Source organism: Trachypithecus francoisi, unplaced genomic scaffold (assembly GCF_009764315.1).
Source record: "Trachypithecus francoisi isolate TF-2019V2 unplaced genomic scaffold, Tfra_2.0 Lachesis_group9, whole genome shotgun sequence".
In the NCBI taxonomy this organism is placed as follows: Eukaryota; Metazoa; Chordata; class Mammalia; order Primates; family Cercopithecidae; genus Trachypithecus; species Trachypithecus francoisi.
Window position 1 is genome coordinate 23,738,845 of NW_022681474.1, and position 14,074 is coordinate 23,752,918.

The 14,074-nt window shown below is 43.7% G+C and overlaps 1 long non-coding RNA gene across 1 annotated transcript; it reads right to left on the reverse strand.

The window, feature by feature from the left end:
* Positions 1 to 394: 394 nt before the first annotated feature.
* On the reverse strand, positions 395 to 13,557 carry LOC117082809. The gene is made up of 3 exons (XR_004436779.1): positions 13,546 to 13,557; positions 1,023 to 1,028; positions 395 to 483 (listed from the first exon to the last, which is right to left on the reverse strand). It is a non-coding gene; the product is annotated as an uncharacterized LOC117082809 (long non-coding RNA).
* Positions 13,558 to 14,074: the final 517 nt, after the last annotated feature.

The following is a 14,074-nucleotide window of genomic DNA, read 5'->3' on the forward strand; positions in this document are numbered from 1 at the left end:
AATATGTCGGGGAGGAAAAACTTTCTCTACTCTCTTAGGTTCTTTATTTGGGCACCTGTAAATTAAACAGACAAAAGTTTAGCCAGAGGAAAAGAAAATCAGATTTTATTACACATATACGTACACATGGGAGTTCACAAAGAAATGTGATTCAAGGAGATGGTTAGAATTTGGGGCTTATATATCATCTTAACAGGGGATGGGGAGGGGCAGAGGGGCACTCCTGGGTGAACAAGTGATTTTTACGAAAAACGAATGGGCCTTAGGAGAATAGACAGGAGATATGATAGCTGTCTAAATCCATCTGGGCTGCTATAGCAAAATTATAAACAATTGAAATTTACTTATTACAGTTCTGGAGGTTGACAAGTCCAAAAATCTACATGCAGGCAGATTTGGCATCTGGCGAGGGCCCACTTTCTGGCTCACAGATGGTCAGCTTTTCACTGTGTACCCCCATGGTGGAAGAGGCAAGGGATCTCTCTGGGGCTTCTTCTAGATGGGCATAATCCCATTTTTGAGGTCTCTGCCCTCGACCTAATCACCTCCCAAAGGCTCTATCTCCAAATATCCTCATATCGGGTGCTAGGGTTTCAACATATGAATTTTGGAGGGAGACACAAACATTCATCTAAAGCTGGCCGAGCACAGTGGCTCACACCTGTAATCCCAGGCCGAGGTGGGCGGATCACTTGAGCTCAGGAGTTCGAGACCAACCTGGCCAACATGGAGAAACCCCATCTCTACTAAAAATACAAAAATTATCAGGATGTTGTGGCACACGCCCGTAGTCCCAGCTTCTCAGGAGGTTGCGACAGGGGAATCACTTGAACCTCGGAGGCAGAGGTCACAGTGAGCAGAGATTGTGCCACTGCACTCCAGTCTGGGCGACAGAGTGAGATTCCCCCTCAAAAAATAAATAAATAAATAATAAATAAATAAATAAATAATTAAAGCAATAGTTTGGTGACAGTATCTGTCTGTTTAGGTAATTTCTCATCCAGGTGCTAATGTGTGCTGACTTCTCTCTTCAGTGATAAGAGTCAGTCTTCCCTGGTTTTGGAAAAAAAAGCCTCTTTTTTGGGGTGGGTGGGAAGGACAGGGTCTTGCTCTGTAGCCTAGGCTGGAGTGCAGTGATATGATCATGGCTCATTGCAGCCTCATCCTCCCAGGCTCAAGTGTTCCTCCTGCCTCCATCCTCAGCCTCCTGAGTAGCTGGGACCACAAATTTGTGCCACCACACCCAGCTAATTTTTAAATTTTTAGTAGAGATGGGATCTCACTATGTTGCCCAGGCTGGTCTTGAACCCCTGACCTCAACTGATCCTCCCATCTTGGCCTCCCAAAGTGCTGGGATTACAGGCATGAGCCACCATACCCGACCAAAAGCCTCTTCTTGCAGCTGTTGATTCCCAAATGTCTTCAACTCAAAATAATCTTTAGGCTATTGTAACATATTCTGGACACCTTCAAATGAATAAATGAATGAATGGATGAACAAATGAAAGCACCAGTGAATCTTCAGCCCACCCCATCGTTAGGAGGTGGAGGTGAGCAGCACAGATGAAACCACAGCCCTCGAGGTCTCCTCCCTGCTGTACTCGTGCAGAATCATTTCCTTCTGCACAAATCCGAAGGCCTCAACCCCAACAGCAAGGAGATGGGAAGCGCAGGAAGAAGAAGTATCTGAGCTAAGAGCCTTGAGTGGTGAGGAGAAGAAAAAAGGAGAAGAGAAAATGCAGTTGAATAGATACCTCCCGGACACTAGCAAAAAATGGTGTGAGGCCTGGAACCTTGGAAGAAATGGAGTGAATCTCTGCACCTGCCTGGCTATGAATGCACATGTGGGGTTTAATGACTCAAGAGGGGGATCAAATGTGCACCTTGGGGCTGGGCGCAGTGGCTCACAACTGTAATCCCAGCACTTTGGGAGGCCAAGGCAAGTAGATCACTTGAGGTCAGGAGTTCGAGACCACCCTGGCCAACGTGGTGAAACCCTGTCTCTACTAAAAATATAAAAATGAGCTGGGTGTGGTGGCAGGTACCTGTAATCCCAGCTACTTGGGAGGCTGAAGCAGGAAAATCACTTCAACCCTAGAGGTGGAGGTTATAGTGAGCTAAAATTGCACCACTGCACTCCACCCTGGGTGACAAAGTAAGACTACCTCTCAAACAAAAAATGAAGTGTGCACCTTGGGCACAGAAAAGCAATGGTGCTAGGCCGGGCACGGTGGCTCACGCCTGTTATCCCAGCACTTTGGGAGGCTGAGGTGGGTGGATCACGACGTCAAGAGATCGAGACCATCCTGGCCAACATGGCAAAACCCCATCTCTACTAAAAATACAAAAATTAGATGGTCATGGTGGCAAGCACCTGTAATCACAGTACTTGGGAGGCTGAGGCAGGAGAATCGCTTGAACCCAGGAGGCAGAGGATGCAGTGAGCTGAGATCACACCACTGCACTCCAGTCTGGTGACAGAGCAAGACTCCATCTTAAAAAACAAACAAACAAAAAAAACAATGGTGCTAAAGAGAAAAAGAGGCCAGGCATGGTGGCTTACTCCTATAACACCAGCACTTTGGGAGGCCAAGGCAGAAGGATTGCTTGAGTCCAGGAGTTCAAGACCAGTCTGGACAACATAGCGATAAGACCCTATCTCTATTAAAAAATGTAAAAATTAGCCAGGTGTGGTGGTGCATGCCTATAGTCCCAGCTACCCAGGAGGCTAAGGCAGAAGGATTGCCTAAATCCAGCAGTTTGAGGCTGCAGTGAACCATGATTGTGCAACAGCACTCTAGCCTGGGCAACAGAGAGAGACCCTGTCTCAAAATAAAAGAGAAGGAGAAAAAAGGGAATCTCAAAATTGGGGTTCATTGTGAAAATTATTCTTATTTTATTTTGTAGGGGAGGAAAACTGTCTTTTCCACACACATGGCTAAGACCCCCCATAACAAAAGACAGATTAACAAGAGAAAAGCATACATACAAATTGATTTAATATAAGTTGGGGTTTTTTTTGTTTTAGTTTTTTTGAGACAGAGTCTCGCTCTGTTGTCTAGGTGCGATCTCGCCTCCCGCAACCTCCGCCTCCAAGGTGCAAGCAATTCTCCTGCCTCAAGCTCCCGAGTAGCTAGGACTACAGGCGTATGCCACCACGCCTGGTTAATTTTTTGTGTTTTTTTAGTAGAGACAGGGTTTCACTGTGTTAGCCAGGATGGTCTCAATCTCCTAAACTCATGATCCACCTGCCTCAGCCTCCCAAAGTGCTGGGATTACAGGTGTGAACCACCACGCCAGCCTGATTTAATGTAAGTTTTACATGGCAAAGGAGCCTTCAGAAATGAAGACCCGGCCGGCCAGGCGTGGTGGTGCGCACCTGTAACCCCAGCCACTCGGGAGGCTGAGATAGGAGAATCACTTGAACCCAGAAGGCAGAGATTACAGTGAGCCCAGATGAAGCCACTGCACTCCAGCCTGGGCAACAGAGGGAGACTCTGTCTCAAAACAAACAAATAAACAAGCAAACAAGTGAAGACCCAAAGAGTCAACCTGAGGGTTTGTTATAGTAGGTTTGAAGAAGAGTAGACAGTTGTGGAGAAACATAAGCAGGCAAAAAGAGAACGATCTAATGGTAATAAACTGGGGGAAACTAAGCCAGGCCTGTTTGTTCCGATTCTTCCCTGTGACCTTGTGTCTTCAGAGATCAGGATGTCCCTTTCCTCTTAGTGTAGGCAGGGCATCTCTCACCTGAGGGTCTTACACCCTGCTTCAACCGAGAACAGCACAGAAAGGTCAGGGAGAGCTTCCTGCTTCTAGTGCTTTCTCAAGTTCCTTCAGCTTAAAATATTCAGTATGCCAAAGTGCCCTATTTTAGGGTAATGTATCCTAAACATTATCAATTGCTTTATTTTTATTTATTTATTTGAGAGAGTCTTGCTCTGTTGCCCAGGCTGGAGTGCAGTGGTGCAATCACAGCTCACTGCAGCCTTGACCTCCCAAGCTCAAGTGATCCTCCCACCTCAGCCTCCTGAGGAGGTGGGACCACAAATGCAAGTCACCACACCTGGCTAATTTTTTGAATTTTGTTGTAGAGAGAGGATCTCACCATGTTGCCCAGGCTGGTCTCGAACTCCTGGGCTCAACAGATCCTCCTGCCTCGGCCTTCCAAAGTGTTAGGATTACAGATTTGAGCCATCGTGCCCCGCCATTCCATCAGTTGCTTTATGTTGTTTTTATATATGTGGGATGTCACCCTCTGGGCAGAGTTAGGGCCTGTAAAGGACTAATTTCATTCTACAATTACATGTATTGGCAGAAACAGTTTTTGCACCCCTGTAAATCTAAATAGAGGAGATTTAAATGAGATGTCACTGTAAAGAAGCAGATTTTGTGATTAGTTTATGAAAACTGTTTCATTATCTCCTCGTAGCACTTTTGCTACTTGTGGGTTACATGGGACTAAATGTTTGCTCTGAGTCTTTGTGTAATTAGCTCTGTGTGCATGTGTGTACATGTGTTTGGAAAAGCATGTGAGTGCAAGATATGGGTGAGTAAAGGATCCCAAATGGGATCCTAATCTCAAAAATGTTGGCTCAGAAGTGAGACAGATTGAAACAATCTATAAAATGAATAAGAAACAGAAAGGAAATTGAGTCAGAAGAGGAAAAGGGCCAACGTTATTGAAAAGGCACAAATGCCACAAATTGAAAATAGATGTGCACCATCAGTTATAACCGTTTGCCACGCTGCTGCAATGTTTAAAAATTACCGACTGTATAAAACAATTCAATACTGTGTTTAATAACCTGAGTGGATTTACACATTCGCCATTCACATGTGAAAAAAGTTTAGGTCGGGCTGAAGAAAAAACTTACTGAAGTTTATAAAGAGTTTCTAGTTTATAGGCATAATTTATAATATTTTAATTAACCTAAATTTTTATAAAATAGTACCTACATTTTAGTGAGAAGCAAAATACCAGGGAAATGATCCCCAATTTATCATTTCTCGTTAATAGGAAGAAGTTAATTCTACTTTCTGAAAACCTTTCATTCTGATTGACTTTGCCAATGTAAAAATGGAGAAATGTAATGTGATGTTTTAAATCTCATAGACAGGTTTAGCGCGAAATGTTACAAGAAAATGGAAGAGGCATGTAGATGGTAGCGATTTCCCCCTGGAATGTGTTTTCTGGAAGGAGGTTTTGCAAATCTCCTGCGCTTGTATAATGGTTTACTCTTTTTCAAAGGGCTTTTACATTTCTGATCCTTGTTGATCCCCATAACAACTCTGCCCGAAGTGTGAGTATTAAGCAGGAGGCGAGTGAGCCACAGAGATGTTGTGTAGTTTATTCAAGATATCACAGCCAGTGATAGTCCCACAACAAGTAATTTCTATTCTACTTCCAGTAGTCATTAATGCCTCCCTAAAATAAGACAAAGGGTATCCACACATCCCTGTTGAAGAACTATGGAGCTATAGAGCCTCCCATCGTATTGTGTTGTAGTGAGATTACTCAAGGGGCATTTCTTGTCAGAGGGTACCATGCAGCCACCCAGGTTGTGTGTGTTCATTCTGATCAGTTGGTGCCTGGGCCATGATAAATATTTGAATATCACCTGTGATAACATGTAGAGAAGAAAAGGTCCTGGATGGTCCTTGTTTTTATTATTAAGAATAATGCAGTAATCTGACTGGACATGGTGGTTCACGCCTGTAATCTCAGCACTGGGAGGCCGAGGCAGGTGGGTCATTTGAAGTAAGGAGTTCGAGACCAGCCTGGCCAACGTGGTAAAACCTGGTCTCTACCAAAAAAAAAATAGTAATAATACAAAAATTAGCCAGGCATGGTGGCGGGCACCTGTAATCCCAGCTACTCAAGAGGCTGAGGCAGGATAATTGATTGAACCCAGGAGGTGGAGGTTAGAGTGGGCTGAGATCGTGCCACTGCACTCCACCCTGGGCGACAGAAGGAGACTTGGTCTCAAAAAAAAAAAAAAAAAAGCAGTAATCACTGCTACCGTTGAGTGCTTATTATGCATCAGGCAGCTCACTGATCATGCCATGTGGATAATCTTATTTAATTCTCACAGCTACTCTAGACAGTCAATACTCCTAGCTTCAGATTTAATGATAAGAAAACCTAGACCCATACAAGAAAAAAACAAACAACCCCATCAAAAAGTGGGGAAAGGATATGAACAGACATTTCTCAAAAGAAGACATCCATACAGCCAACAGACACATGAAAAAATGCTCATCATCACTCGCCATCAGAGAAATGCAAATCAAAACTACAATGAGATACCATCTCACACCAGTTAGAATGGCAATCATTAGAAGTCAGGAAACAACAGGTGTTGGAGAGGATGTGGAGAAATAGGAACACTTTTACACTGTTGGTGGGATTGTAAACTAGTTCAACCATTATGGAAAACAGTATGGCGATTCCTCAAGGATCTAGAACTAGATGTACCATATGACCCAGCCATCCCACTACTGGGTATATACCCAAAGGATTATAAATTACTCTACTACAAAGACACATGCACACGTATGTTTATTGCGGCACTATTCACAATAGCAAAGACTTGGAATCAACCCAAATGTCCATCTGTGACAGACTGGATTAAGAAAATGTGGCACATATACACCATGGAATACTATGCAGCCATAAAAAAGGATGAGTTTGCATCCTTTGTAGGGACATGGATGCAGCTGGAAACCATCATTCTTAGCAAACTATCACAAGAAGAGAAAACCAAACACCGCATGTTCTCACTCATAGGTGGGAACTGAACAATGAGATCACTTGGACTCGGGAAGGGGAACATCACACACTGGGGCCTATCATGGGGAGGGGGGAGGAGGGAGGGATTGCATTGGGGAGTTATACATGATATAAAAGTCATGCACATGTACCCTAGAACTTAAAGTATAATAAAAAAAAAAAAAAAAAGAAAACCTAGACCCAGAGAGGCCGGGTACAGTGGCTCGAGCCTGTAATCCCAGCACTTTGGGAGGCCGAAGTGCCTGGACAACACTGCGAGACCCTGTCTCTACAAAACATAAAAAATTAGCCAGGCATGGTGGTTATGTGCTTGCAGTCTCAGCTACTGGAGGACTGAGGTGGGAGGACCACTTGAGTCCAGGACGTTGAAGCTACAGTGAGCCGTGATTTCACCACCGCACTCTGGCTTGGGCAACAGAGTGAAACCCTGTCTCAGGAAGGAAGGAAGGAAGGAAAGAGAGAGAGAGAAAGAGAAGGAAAAAAGGAAGAAAAGGAAGGAGGGAAGGAAGGAAGTGAGGAAGGAAAGAAGGAAGGAAGAAGGAAGGAAGGAAGGGAGGGAGGGAGGGAGGAAGGGAGGAAGGAAAGGAAGGAGGGAAGGAAGGAAGAAAAGGAAGAAGGGAAGGAAGGAAGGAAAAGAGGGAGGAAAGAAGGAAGGAAGGAAGGAAACTAGATGCAGAGAAATGAAATAATTTGTTCAAGGATATGCAGATAATAGAGTGGGAAGCCAGGGCTTGAGCTTGGCAGTCAAACTCCAGGACTTGTGCTTCGGATCATTGTGATCTGCCAATTCATCAGCAGGGATTTACTAAGCCTGTTCCGTGGTCCCATCTATGTATGAAATGTGAAATTAAAGAGGAAATATAGCTGAAGCCCAGCCTCTCTTTTGTTAATCAGCACATAAAAAGTACTCTGGACCCAACAGATGAAACTCAGGGACTTCAGATGCCCACCAATCCAACCTGTTTCCACCATTTAAACCGTGTGTGTATGTGTGTGTGTGTGTGTGTGTGTGTTTGCTCTGTGTTGTTTTGTTTCTGTAGAGATGGGGTCTTGCTATGTTGCCCAGGATGGTCTTGAACTCCTGGGCTCAAGGGATCCTCTCACCTTGGCCCCCAAAGTGCTGGGATTCACCAGTCTGAACCATCACACCGAGCCCATTTGAAACTTTTGCGTATCGTAGCAGTTCATTTTACTTTATACTTAAGACATGTGCACATTATGTTACAGACAGAGAGAATTTTAAAATCTAAATGCTATGTTAAATTTACTAGATAATTATACACTTCCTATGTATCCACAAAAATTAGAAATAAAAAAGTTTTAAATAAAAGAAGAAAAATAATAAAAAATAAATTTACTAGATGATTAATCCTTTAAAATTCTATTGTGAATCATTTGTCAAATGAAGAATTATCCCTTTAAAATTGCTTTTCTAAAACTCAGATTTTCATTATAAAGTGCCTAATTAGAAAGACTCCTATAATTCTTCAGGTCATTTACAAGCTTTGGGCTTTTGCTCTGTGGTCCTAAAAACTGCTCCAGAGGGGTTACAATAATCACTTCTTCCTTCTCAAATAAGTTATTCATTTGCCTAATTCCATGGAGGGGAGGGTTCTGGTCTATCATATGGTTTTCATGAACACATCAACAATTATTTCACTTTGGTGACATATTTTGCGGTGATAGTTCATTAATAGATCAAGGAAACATTGCAATCTATCACAGTCCAGTAAATGATCGGGACAAGATTAATGGCTACACTTAATGAAAGCCGTCTGTTTAGTAGAGCAGCTTACTCACTTTCTTCATTTCATTTTGGATTCCAATACATTGTGACTGTCTTGAAGCACACATGCCTCAGGCTGAGAAAATGTAATTCTTTATGCGTAGTACTCACCACTTTCGGAACACTAACCAATACCCATGTGGTCTATAGTTGGAAAAGGAACAACATAGCCAACTGACAAGCTGGTTTATTGACTTGAGGTCTACCAGTAGGTCTGGGTTTTGGGGTTTTGTTTTTTTTTTTTAAGACAGAATCTCACTCTGTCGCCCCAGTGGCGCAATCTCGGCTCACCGCAACCTTCGCCTCCTGGGTTCAAGTGATTTTCCTGCCTCAGCCTCACAAGTAGCTGGGGTTACAGGCACACACCACCACAACTAGCTAATTTTTGTATTTTTAGTAGGGACGGGGGTTTCACCATGTTGGCCAGGCTGGTCTCGAACTCCTGGCCTCAAGCCATCCGGCAGCCTCAGCCTCCCAAAGTGCTGGGATTAGAGGCGTGAGCCACCACGCCCAGCCACTTTCTTTTTTCTTTTTTCTTTTTTTTAATGTCCTCCTGGCTTAAATGAATTAACAACTGTTTGCTTGGTGTGCAGGTTCCACTGCAGAGTGATGGAACCCAGACAGCTATTTTACCCTCTTCCCCAAGGTAGGAACGGTATATTACTGCAAAACTTATGTAATTGTCTAAACTGAAGTAGGCACAGTTACTTTCTTTGTGACTTTTAACCTAATAAGTGGAGTAAAATACATGCTGGAAGAGGCGAAATAGCATGCATTCCATCTTTTGAAGACACTCCTCAAAGTGAGTATATGTACATTAAAAATCTACACAGACAGGCTGGGCATGGTGGCTCACGCCTGTAATCCTAGCACTTTGGGAGGTGAGGCAGGAGGATCACTTGAGTCCAGGAGTCTGAAACCACCCTAGGCAACAAAATGAGATCCTGTCTCCACTTAAAAAAAAAAAAAAAAAAGCTGGGTGTGGTGGTGCACATCTGTAATCCCAGCTGCTCAGGAGGCTGAGGTGAGAGGATCACTTGAACCCTGGAAGTTGAGGCTGCAGTGAGCCATGATCACACCACTGCACTCCACCCTGGGAGACAGAGCAAGACCCTGTCTCAAAAAAAAAAACCTAGAAGGATATATTTTAAAATATTAACAATGACTATCTCTGGAGGTGAGATTGAGTGATTTTTATTTTCTTTTTAAAATGTTTTATTATCTATATTTTCAAAGTGTTCTTTCTAATCTATTATTACCATCTCAATAATAAAAGAACAAAACTACCTTTTTGTTTTACTAGTAGCTGCATTTATGTCTTTCCCTGATTAATATTTTAGTGGCAAATTTACAAGTATAATAGTAAATAAGATTAAAATTCATATAATTTTTATGTGATGATTTATACCTTTATTCCTACTCTAAAACAAGGGTATGCCAAGGTTTATCTAATAAAGCCATTTCCTATCCAGTTATACTAGGGATGAAATCTCATTCATCTCCATCATTGAGTGACAAGACCACAAAAAATTCTGGTTTTAAAATAGAGCCTTCTTACACAGCAAACGATTTATCTGGAGGTCATCCCTTATCTAACAATCTTAGCTAATCAGAATATAGCCAAGTAACCTGACTTAATCTACAAAGGCCTCTGAACAGTGCAAAAAAAAAAGAAGAGGAAGATAAAATATCTTACACAGAAGAGAATCACTTGAGCCTTACCATCAGTCCATTTTTCTTCACTTTACATAGAAAGAAAGAAATTTCAGTGTACAGAGCAAAACTGAGAATATTTGAGGAATTCATCGGTATCTGGGAAGGCATATTTGGGTGATGTCTCAGTTCCTCCAGTTCCTAAGAGCCATTTGAGATCTATCAGCCATCTTCAGAGTAAGAACCCCTCAGCTCCAAGGGACAAGAGCCACCATTGTCACTGTGGGCATGTTCTGGTGGGGAAGTCAAGCATAGTCTCTGAAAAACAGAAAGGCTGGATGGCAGCACATGGCAGCCAGACCTCCCCTCCAATGCAAAGAGCCCAGGCTCTAGGGACCACCAAGCATAACAGAAGAACAAGGAAAACAAAACATTTATCATGTGTTCTGTATGAAACTGAATTTATGGAGAGTTCCCTGACCCCCCTCACAGGACGTGCAACAGGGATGTGGCTCATCTGTTCAGTCGCGGTCACTGGTCAAACTCCTTACGGGAGAGGGAGCAGGCAGATGGACAGGTGCAGGAGCTGGGGCACTGGGTTCCAGCCTGTTAGCAGCATCCAGAGGTGGGAGCCTGCAATTCCTGGAGCCCAAGTGGGTGATACCCGTGTGTTACAGTATGCTCCTTTAGCCTTGCCATTGTGGACAGCTTAAGTGTTTACCAGTTCACTGGACTCTCTGCCTTTTTGCAAGGGTAGGGAACCAGTGTGACAGCTTTCTGTATCCTGAACTCTTGTCCAGCATTCCAGAAGAATCAGGTCACACATGGACTTGAAGGACAGTGAATCCAGGGGTTTTATTGGGTGGTAGAGGTGGCTCTCAGCAAGATGGATGGGGAGCTGGAAAGGGGATAGAGTGGGAAGATGATCTTCCTCTGTAGTTTGGCAATCTAGAAGCCAATTATCTGACCATCCCCAGCTGAACTTCTCTGAATGCTCCTTCTCTTCTCTCCCTCTCTGCCGCTCTTCTGCTCTTCTGTTTGTCTGCTCATCTTCTCCTGGAACCAGGGGTTTGGGGTTTATATGGGTACAGGATAGTGGGGCATGGCAGGCCAAAAGGCAACTTTTTGGGCACAAAAACAGAAAGGCCTGTTCTCATTTATGGTGGCGAGTATCCAGGCTTGAGGGTGGGGCCTTTTGCCAGAGAACCACCCTCTTCTACCCAGTATTTCCCTGTCTCCTGTCCATATCAAAACAAAGATAACTCTAGGAAGCATTTTGGATTGTAACACAAGCACCATGAAGGCTGATAGGAAAGCAGTATCTTTATAACTTCCTGTTCCAGTTATCCTTTGCTCCATAACAAATCATCCCAACACTTAGTTACTTCAAACCACAAACCATTTATTTGTTCACAAGTCCACAATTTAGGCTGGGATCCACTGGGCAGTTTCTCTCCATGTAGCTGCAGTCAGTGGATGGGACAACTGGAGGGTGGCTGGGCCACAGCCTCCTCACTCCCCTGTCTAGGACTTCAGCTGAGGTAGCTGAAATGACCAGGACAGCTATGCCTCTTTCCATGTGGCCTTTCATCCTCAAAGAGGCAAGCCCAGGCTTGTTCGTGAGGCAGTAGTGTCTCAAGAGAGTAGAAGCAAAGAAACAAGACCTTATAAGGTCTAACCTCAGAGGTCACACAGTGTCATTTCCACTGTATCACATTAGTCACAGCAAGTCACAAAGCAGCCTCGATACAAGAGCTGGTGTAGTAGCCTCTCCTCTTGATAGGAGGAGCAGGGAAGTTATATGAGAAGGGAGCATGGACACAGACACATGACTCACTGGGGTCATCACTGTAACAACTGCAAAAAGAAAACCTAGGCTAGGTGCAGTGGCTCACGCCTATAATCCTAGCACTTTGGGAGGACAAGGCAGAAGAATTGCTTGAGCCCAGGAGTTTGAGACCAGCCTGGGCAATGAAGTGAGATCCCATCTCTACAAAAAATCAAAAAAATTAGCCAGGCATGGTGGTGCACACCTTGGTCCTAAGAGGCTGAGGCAGGAGGATGACTTGAGCTGGGAGGTCAAGGCTGCAGTGAGTTGTGATCTTGCCACTGCACTCCAGCCTGTGTGACAGAGCAAGACCCTGTCTAAAAAAAGAAAAAAGAAAACAAAAACCTTAGACAAATTAAATTAAATAGAATTCAATTGAGCGAAGAATAATTCAAGAATTGAGTAGCCCCTGAATCTGAATAGGTTCAGAAAGGCTCCAGCACTTGTGGTGGAAGAAGATTCACATACAAAAAAGGGAAAGTGGGCTGGGCGCGGCGGCTCACACGCGTAATCCCAACACTTTGGGAGGACAAGGCAGGAGGATCACTTGAGGCTAGGAGTTCAAGACCAGCCTGGGCAACAGAGTGAGACCCTGTCTCTACAACAACAACAACAATAGGTCAGGCATGGTGGTGTGCATTTGTTATCCCGGACACTAGGAAGGCTGAGATAGGAGGATCCCTTGAGCCCAGAAAGTCGAGGCTGCAGTGAGCTATGATGGCACCACTGAACTTCAGCCTGGGTACCAAAGCAGCAAGACTCTGTCTTAAAAAAAAAAAAAAAAGCTTAATAGTCTGGGTCGTGCACAGTAGAGACAGAACATCCTATTCCATATCCCAACTGTACTTTTTTTTTTTTTAAGATAGAATTTTGCTCTTGTTGCCCAGTCTAGAGTGCAATGGCGTGATCTCGGCTCACTGCAACCTCTGCCTCCCGGGTTCAAGCGATTCTTCTGCCTCAGCCACCTAAGTAGCTGAGATTACAGACATGTGCCACCATACCCAGCTAATTTTGTATTTTCAGTAGAGACGGGGTTTCTCAGTGTTGGTCAGGCTCTTCTTGAACTTCTGACCTCAGGTGATCCGCCCATCTCGGCCTCCCAAAGTGCTGGGATCACAGGCTTGAGCCACCACCCCCGACCCCAACTATATTTATAATAACCGAGACCCCTAGACATTTTAAATTATTTTCACCTATTCAAGGAATAAACACCGAAGTCCATACACAATAAAACCTCATAATAATTCAAAATTCTGAATTTGAATATAACTTAATGGGTTATTGGCTCCAAGGAATGGAGGAGGGGGATGAAGTGCCTGCCTTGGGACCATTTGGGACATTCTCATGTAGTGTACAGTCAGTTGTATATAGTATAATTTTCTTACACTGGCATGTCAAGAGGTTAGCTGACCCAAAAATTCACTTTCGTTAATCCCCAAATGATGCCAAACACACCCAGTGTTACTTTATTATTTTCTGCTAAACTGGCACTCATTTCAAAAGAACTGGCATTCACTTTCCTTTCAGTCGTATATCTCTGCAAAGTACTTTTTACTCACATATATGTTCTTATTTGATCAATAGAACAGTCTTAAAGGGATAGACATGCTTATTGCCCTTATAAAGATGAGAATATAAATATTCAGTAAAGGCAAAGTAACTTGGCCATGGACACACAGCTGGTTAGAACTCACATATGTTGACGCTAGTCGAGTTATTATTTGTGTCAGGGGCATGTCACCAAAGGTCAATGAGGGCCCATATATGCAGTTTGGGACTTTCAAAAGAGGTCCTGTCTGCAAGAGGAACTGATGGAGATCCACAGGGCCCAGCTCACTCTGTCTTTGATTTTCTACTTCTATGGCTTTGACTGAATTAACCCATGAAATCTGGTATAATCTTTTCCCTCCATAGAAATATATCAGGCTGTAGGATTCCAACACAACTCTCTCTCTCTCTTTTTTTTTTTTTTTTTTTTGAGACACGGTCTCTCTGCGTTGCCCAGGCTGGACTC